Genomic DNA, 7,962 nt, shown 5'->3' with positions numbered 1-7,962 from the left:
GCTGAAACAAAGTTCTACCTGTAAGGACATACAGAAGAATCCACCTTGAGACTAGTAGGATGGGCAGAGACATGGAATAGGCTGGTTCCACATTTGACCTTCAAAAATAAGAAGGGATATCTCAGCTGTGGAGGTCCCCCTGAAGGAGCAAAGGGATGCTGCCCCATACCAGGCTCCCCAGCCCAGTGTTCCAGTGCCAGGAAGGGATCTCCCCATAACTTTTGGTTGTGAAAACGACTGGAGATTTTGGCTTTGTGAAAAAGAGGGTGAGAGAGTCCCCTGGGATCCTCTTAAAGGGCCCATGCATGGACTTCCTTGCTGAATGACTCACTAGTTCTGAGTTTTAGCACAGGGGCAGCAGCTTGAAAGACACGCAGGGAAATATGGGGAGAAAGAGAGTTGTCTGGCTCCAGGGTGAGAGCTGAAAAGGAATCTTTATCCCAGGCAGAAGTGCTGGTAGAATCCATTGTTTCTTTTTAAACCCCCTTCCCGCCAGACATGCAGAATGGGCAGTTGCCACATCGGAGTCTCCATTAACCTGGCTAACACTTCTTGTCCCCTCTGTCCTGGAGATTTCCTGAAACCCTTGCCCCACCCAAGTTGCAGGCTCACCCAAGCTGCTTCCACTGGCTTCTACATATAAACAGTGTATATTGACTCATGCTTCTGACTTTTCTAAAATCTTCCAAAGGTTCAGAAAACCCAAACAAAAAGCATCTGACTTTGGCGTTTTCCATACCATTGCTGAGCAGCCCCAGGTTCGGCACTAGCAGCAGCTGGTCTCCATTCATGGCTTAATCTCTCAAGGCACCTCCAAGCACAGGGTGGTTACAACCATCTGCAAATGGCTTTGTGGCTTATGCTAGGTGGCCATGGGCGGGGCACATGCTACAGCTGAGCTTGTCCTGTGGTGGGACACCACCAAACCAGTGTTACAAGAAATGATAGAAGAAATTCTTTAGGAAAAAAATAAAAATTAAATTAAAAATATGAATAATAAAATGGCAATAGCTACATATCTATCAAGTTACTTTAAATGTAAATGGATTAAATGCTCTAATCAAAAGATAGGGTGACTAGGGGCCGGCTGAGTGGCACGTTGGTTAGGAGTTGGCTTGGGACGTGAGCACTGAGCAGCAGGGCCCCGGTTTGGATCCCACATGAGGGCCAGTAATGCTGCGCCCTCTACAGCTAAGATGGTGAACAACAGCTCAACCTGGAGCTGGGCTGCCGTAAATCCCCGGTGATGGCGTAGGCTGCAGTGGGGCTGGCCCGCAGTGGGCGTGAACTTTTGTGAGCTGCCGTGAGCCACCATGAGTGGCCATCCAACTGTCAGTGATTGACTGCCTCAGCCGGGAAGAGCACAATGATAATTACCAACATGGGTCAGTGAAGCAACGTCCCCGCCAACTAAACTAAAGAACAAAGGGACAGCAACTTGTCTGTCCCCCTTCCCTGATTCCCCACCGCTTTTCCCCTCCCCCAATTCCCCAATAAAACCTTAAAAAAAAGATGGGTGGTCAGGCCTCTACATCAACTATGAAGTGGACTCCCCAAAAGGGCATTGACCACCGCATTGTATTTCTGAAACTGATGTTGAATAATACTGTATGTCAACGATAATTATATATACATATATAACCTCGGGACATGGAGTAGAGTGCGGGAACGGATTCAATGGAATTGTAATAGATAAGCATGATATCGGGGGTGGGAGGGCAGTGGATGGGGGGAGGGGGGTTGTTACTTTGTGAGGGTGAAAAGGGTAACTATTGCATTGTTCTGTACACCTGAAACTAACAATAAAAAATAAATAAATAAAATAAATTTACATTTTATAAAAAAAAAAAAAGATGGGTGACTGAATGGATAAGAAAACAAGACTCTTACATATGATGTCTAAAAGACACACATAGGTTGAAAGTAAAAAACATATAAAAATATCTTTCATGAAAATTGAAACAAACAAAAAAAGATTGGATAGCAATACTTATACCAGACAAAATAAGCTTTAAAACAAAGACTATAACAAGAGACAGAGAAACACCTTGTAATCTCACTTTTAGGTATTTATCTGAAGAAACCAAAAATGCTACTTTGAGGGGACATCCATATGTTCACTACATCATTGTTTACAATGGGCAAGACTGGAGGCAGCCTGGGTGTCTGTCAATGGATAAATAGATAAAGAGGAGGTGGTACATATATACAATGGAACATTGTTAAGCAATCGAAGGAAATAGGTTCTTACTATTTGCAGTAGCATGGATGGACCTGGAGATTATTGTACTGAGTGCAGCATGGCAGACAGAAAAAGACAGATGCAATGTGATTTCACTTATATGTGGAACCTAAAGAGCTAAATAACCAAAAAAAAAAACCCCAGAAATAAACTATAGACACAGAGAACATTTTGATAGTTTGCCAGACAAGAATGGGGTTGGGGTGGGTGAAAAAAGGGAAGAGATTAAGAAGTATAAATTGGTTGTTACAAAGTAGTCATGAGGATGTAGGGTATAGCATAAGGAATATAGTCAATAATGTTGTAAAAACTATGCGTGGTGCCATATGGGTACCAGATTTATTGGGGTGATAGATGGAAGAGGGATCTGGAGGCAGAGTGAAAAATGTGAAGGGATTAATGTGTACAAATTGGTATTTAAAAATAGTGATGAGGATGTAAAGTAAAGCATAGGAAATATAGCCATGTGGGTACTAGTCAGGGAGATCACTTCTTACATTATATAAATGTCTAACCACTATGCAGTATAGCTGAAATTAATATAAAATAATACTGTAATTGACAAATTTTTTAAAATGGGGGAAAATGTGAAGGGAAATAAGTTCAAATTTCCAGATACAAAAGAATAAGTCACGGGGAAATCATGTACAGCATAGACAATATAGTCAATAATATTGTGATAGCATGGTACGGTATCACATGGTTGCTGGACTTATCATAGTGATCAACTCTTTGGGTATATAAATATTGTCTAACTATGTTGTACACCTGAAACCAACATCATACTATATGTTTAGCTATATTTTAATTAAAATCTTCAAAAAAAAGTAGAATGTTATTTTTAAAGCAAAAAAAAATTAAAATAGGGCTACCTTATTATCCAACAATTCTTCTCCTGGTGTTTATCCAAAGTAATCCAAAACACTAATTCAAAAACATATATACACTTCTACGGTTACTGCAGCACTATTTATAACAGCCAATATATGGAATCAAGCCAAGTGCCCATTAACAGGTGATTGGGTAAAGAAGTGGTACATATACCACCATGTCCCCACCAGCACCTTTGCACCTCTCCTGGCCCTTCACCCACCATAGTTCCACTGGCCCCCAGCAGTTTTTAGAATTTGTTAACCCTTGACCTACAGTATGAATTCTAAACCCCTAGCATTCAAGGCTCTCCTCAGTTTAGTCATGTCATAACACTCCTGCCCAATATCTAAATTCTCCTTTCAAAAACTTCTCTACCTGATATCCCTTAAAAATATCTTCTTTCTAACCTCCCTTAATTAAACAAACATTACTGACTGCTGCCACGTGCTAAAGAATGAGCAAGACACACACAGTACCTGTCTTCTGGAGGCTGAGATTCCACTGGGAAGACTGATGTTGCAATAGAGAGTGACAGTTGCTATGAGGCTGGCAGAAGAGGGAAAAGTAGGTCAGAATAAGGACACTAACCCCATCTAGAGGTTTTCTGGAGGCAGTCATATCTAATACAAGGTAGGGGATGGTGGGTGAGGGAATTTCTCAGGCAAGAGCACAGCTGTAGCAAGGCCTAGAGGTGAGCAAAGTACTAGAAGGAGTTGGGTTTGGACAAAATGGGAAGTTCATAGTGGTGTCTGGGGACAGAGTTTGAAAGCTCTGTTGGAGAAGAAGGTAGGAACAATCACACAGAATTTATCCCAAGGGCATTTGGAAGCATCTGAAGAGTTTTAGGAAAGAGAGTAGCATGCTAAGTTTTGTGGTTTAGAAAGCGCATCATGACCACTTATGGAAAACAGATTGGAAGACACAATGAGGGAAGATAGAGGACATGTTAAAAAAAAAAGACTATTATGGGAGGTTAGACACAAAAGGTCACCACATACTATATGATTCCATTTATATGAAATATTTGGAAATAGTGAATCCGTAGAGACAGAAAGGGGATTAGTGGTTGCCAGGGGCTAGGGGAAGAAGAGACAGGGGGAGTGCCTGGTTCATGGGTATGGGATTTGTTTTGGGGTGGTGAAAACGTTTTGGAACCAGATAGAGATGATGTTTGCACAATATTGTGAATGTACTAAATGCCACTGAATTGTTTACTTTAAAATAAATAATTTTATATTTTATCAACAAAGAAAAAGTGGTACATATATACAATGGTATATTACTCAGCCATAAAAAATTGAAATCTTATGATTTGTGACAACATGGATGGACCTAGAGGGTATTACGCTAAGTGAAATAAGTCAATCTTAGAAAGACAAATACCCTATGGTCTCACATATATGTGGATGTAAAGAACAAAGTAAACAATGAAACAAAACAGAAAGTGAATCATAAATAGAGAACAAACTGATGGTTGCCAGAGGGGAAGGGAGTTGGGGAACTGGGTAAAAAGTTGAAGGGATCAAGAAATACAAATTAGTAGCTACAAAGTAGTCACAGGGATGTAACGCACAAAATAGAGAATACAGTCAATAATGTTACACCTATGTATAGTTTCAGATGGGTACCAGACCAATTGGGAGTAGCACTGTTTAAATTATATAAATGTCTAACCACTATGCTATACATGTGAAACTAATATCTAATAACATTGAATGTCAAATGTAACTGAGAAAAATAAATAAATATTTTAAAAAGACATATATACCAATTATGGGAGTCCCAGGAGGAGAAGAGAGAAACAAAAGCACAGGGGATGTTATTTGAAAAATGATGTCTGAGAACTTCCAAAATTTGAAGAAAGACATATATATATATATATATATATATATAAGACATATATATATATATATACATATATATAACTATAAGATGATCAAGTAATACAAAGTAGCATAAATTCAGAGACCTGCACTGAGACACATTACATAATCTCCCCTTATTTATGGTTTTGCTTTTCATGGTTTCAGTTTTCCATCGTCAACATAAATGGAAAATTCCATAAATAAACAATCTATATGTTAAATTGCTGACATTCTGAGTAGCATCAAGAAATATCACACCATCCTATTCCATCATGCTCAGGATGCAAATCATCTATTTGTCCAGGTTATCCATGCTGTGTACACTACCCACACATTAGGCACTTGGTAGCCATGTTGATTATCAGATCAACTGACCCAGTATTATAGTGTAATTTTTAAAGTAACCTTTATTTTACTTAATAGTCCCAAGACCATGAGTAGTGATGCTGGCAATTCAAATATGCCAAAGAAGCTGTAAAGTGCTTCCTTTAAGTGAAAATATATGTATGTATGTATGTATGTATGTATGTATGTATGTATGTATGTATAGGAAAAGAAACAAAGTATATATAGTGTTCAGTAATATTCGTGGTTTTAGGCATCCACTGAGGGACATGAAACATATTCCCCATGGTTAAGAGGGGAATACTGTATAAAGTAAGGAGGGGACTACGCCTTACTAAAAAATACTAAGAAAGAATGCTGAAAGCAGTAAGAGAAAAGAAGACTTATAATGTAAAATAAATTATTGATAAGATTATCAGTAGATTTTTTAACCAGAAAGCTTTCAGCACTTTTAATGTATCATTCCACTGTCTTCTCACTCAAAAGACAGTGGTATGATACATTAAAAGTGCTGTAAGGAAAAAAAAGTCAACCCAAAATTCTATATCTGGTAAAACTGTCCTTCAAAAATGAGGGAGAAAAGAACTGATTTCCAGATGAATAAAAGCTGATGTAGTTTATTGTCATTTGATCTGCCCTATGAGAAATACTAAAAGGAGTCCTTCAAGTTGAAATGAAGAAATAATGTTAGATAATAAGTAGAAGCCAAAAAATAGAAATTTCTCTGAAAGGGTAAATACAAAAACAAACATAAAAAGTGGTATTAATTGTAATTTTTGTTCATAACATTTATTCTTCTATAGGATTTAAAGGACAAAATTAATAAAAAACTATTTTAATGTAATCTAATTAAATAAATATGTAATTTGTAACATTAACATAAAAAATGGGTTTGGGGCTATAAAAGGCTTTTAATTTGATTGAAATTAGATTGCTATTTGTTTAAATTAGATTGTTATACCTTTAGGATATTATATGCAATACCCATTGTAAGAACAAGGTATCTGTAGAATATATACAAAAGGTATGTGTGTGTGTGTGTGTGTGTGTGTGTGTATATATATATATATATATATATATATATATATATATACATTAAAAAGGAGTAAAAGCACGCCCCCACCAAAAAAAATCAACTAATCACAAAATAAGACTGCATGGAAGGAAATGAGAGACAGAAATCTGTAAGGTATATGGAAAACAGAGAACCAAATGGAAATAGTAAGTCATAAACTATCAGTAATTACTTTAAATGTAAATGGATTGAACTACCCAATAAAAAGACATAGATTGACAGAGTGGACTAAAACAGGATCCCAATGTATGCTGTCTATAAGAAACTTACTTTAGATCTAAGAACATCCATAGTTTTAAAAGTAAAAAAAAAAATTAAAATATATCCCATGCAAATTAGTAGCACAGGAGAGCAAAAAAAAGTGATTATATTAATATTAGGCAAAACAGACTTTAGGTAAAAATCTCTTACAAGAAACAAAAAAAGACATTATATAATGATAGAATCAAATCCCCAAAGAGATATAACTATTATGAACATATATGCACCAAACATCAGAGCTCTTAAATATATGAAACAAATATTGACAAAATTGTTGTAATAAACACACAACTCTCCAAAAATAGTAGGATGGGTTAATATCCCACTTTCAATTGTGAAAAAAATACTGAGACTTAAGATCAATACAAAAATAGACAATTTTAGTAACACTACAGACTCTTTGGACCTAACAGACATTGACAGAACACTCTACCCAACAATGTAAGAATACACATTCTTCTGAAGTGCACATGGAACATTCTCCAGGATAGACCACATGTTAGGCCACAAAGCATATCTTAATACATTTTAAAAATATTAAAATGATACAAGTTATATTTTCCATCACAATGGAATGAAACTAGGAATCAGTTACAGAAGGAAAACTGGAAAATCCACAATTATGTGGAAATTAGACAACATATTCTTAAACAACCAATGATTCAAAGAAGAAATCACAAGAGAATTTGAAAATTTTCTGAAACAAAAGAAAATGAAAACACAACATACTAAAACATACCGGGAGCAGCAAAGCAGTGCCAAAAGAAAAATGTATGGCTGTAAATGTTTGCATTACAAAAGAAGTGTTTCAAATCAGCAACCTAAATTTACTCATTAAGAAACTGGAAAAACAAAAATAAGCTCATACTAAAAGAAAAAAGCAAAAAAAAAAAAAGAAAGAAAGAATAAAACATAGAAAAAATAAGGAATTGTAACAACAATAAATTAAAAACAAAGAGGTTTTTGTTTTTTTTAACCAATCAAGAAGATGAACAAATATTGAGCTAGATTGACTAAGAAAAAAAGAGTTAAGACACAATAACTAAAATAAAAAATGAAAGGGACATTATTATTGATTTACAGAAAATAAAAAACGATTATAAGAATGTACTATGAATAATTGTATACCAAAAATTGATTGATCTAGGTGAAATGGACAAATTCCTATAAATAGACAACTATCAAGTATGATTTATGAAGAAATAGTAAATCTGGGCCGGCCGAGTGGCGCGATGGTTAAGAACTCGCTTGGGATGCCAGAGGGCCCCGGTTCGGATCCCACATATGAGGGCCAGTGACAC

This window comes from Hipposideros armiger, unplaced genomic scaffold (genome assembly GCF_001890085.2).
Source record: "Hipposideros armiger isolate ML-2016 unplaced genomic scaffold, ASM189008v1 scaffold_409, whole genome shotgun sequence".
Classification (NCBI taxonomy): Eukaryota; Metazoa; Chordata; class Mammalia; order Chiroptera; family Hipposideridae; genus Hipposideros; species Hipposideros armiger.
This window is presented reverse-complemented; position numbering follows the sequence as displayed.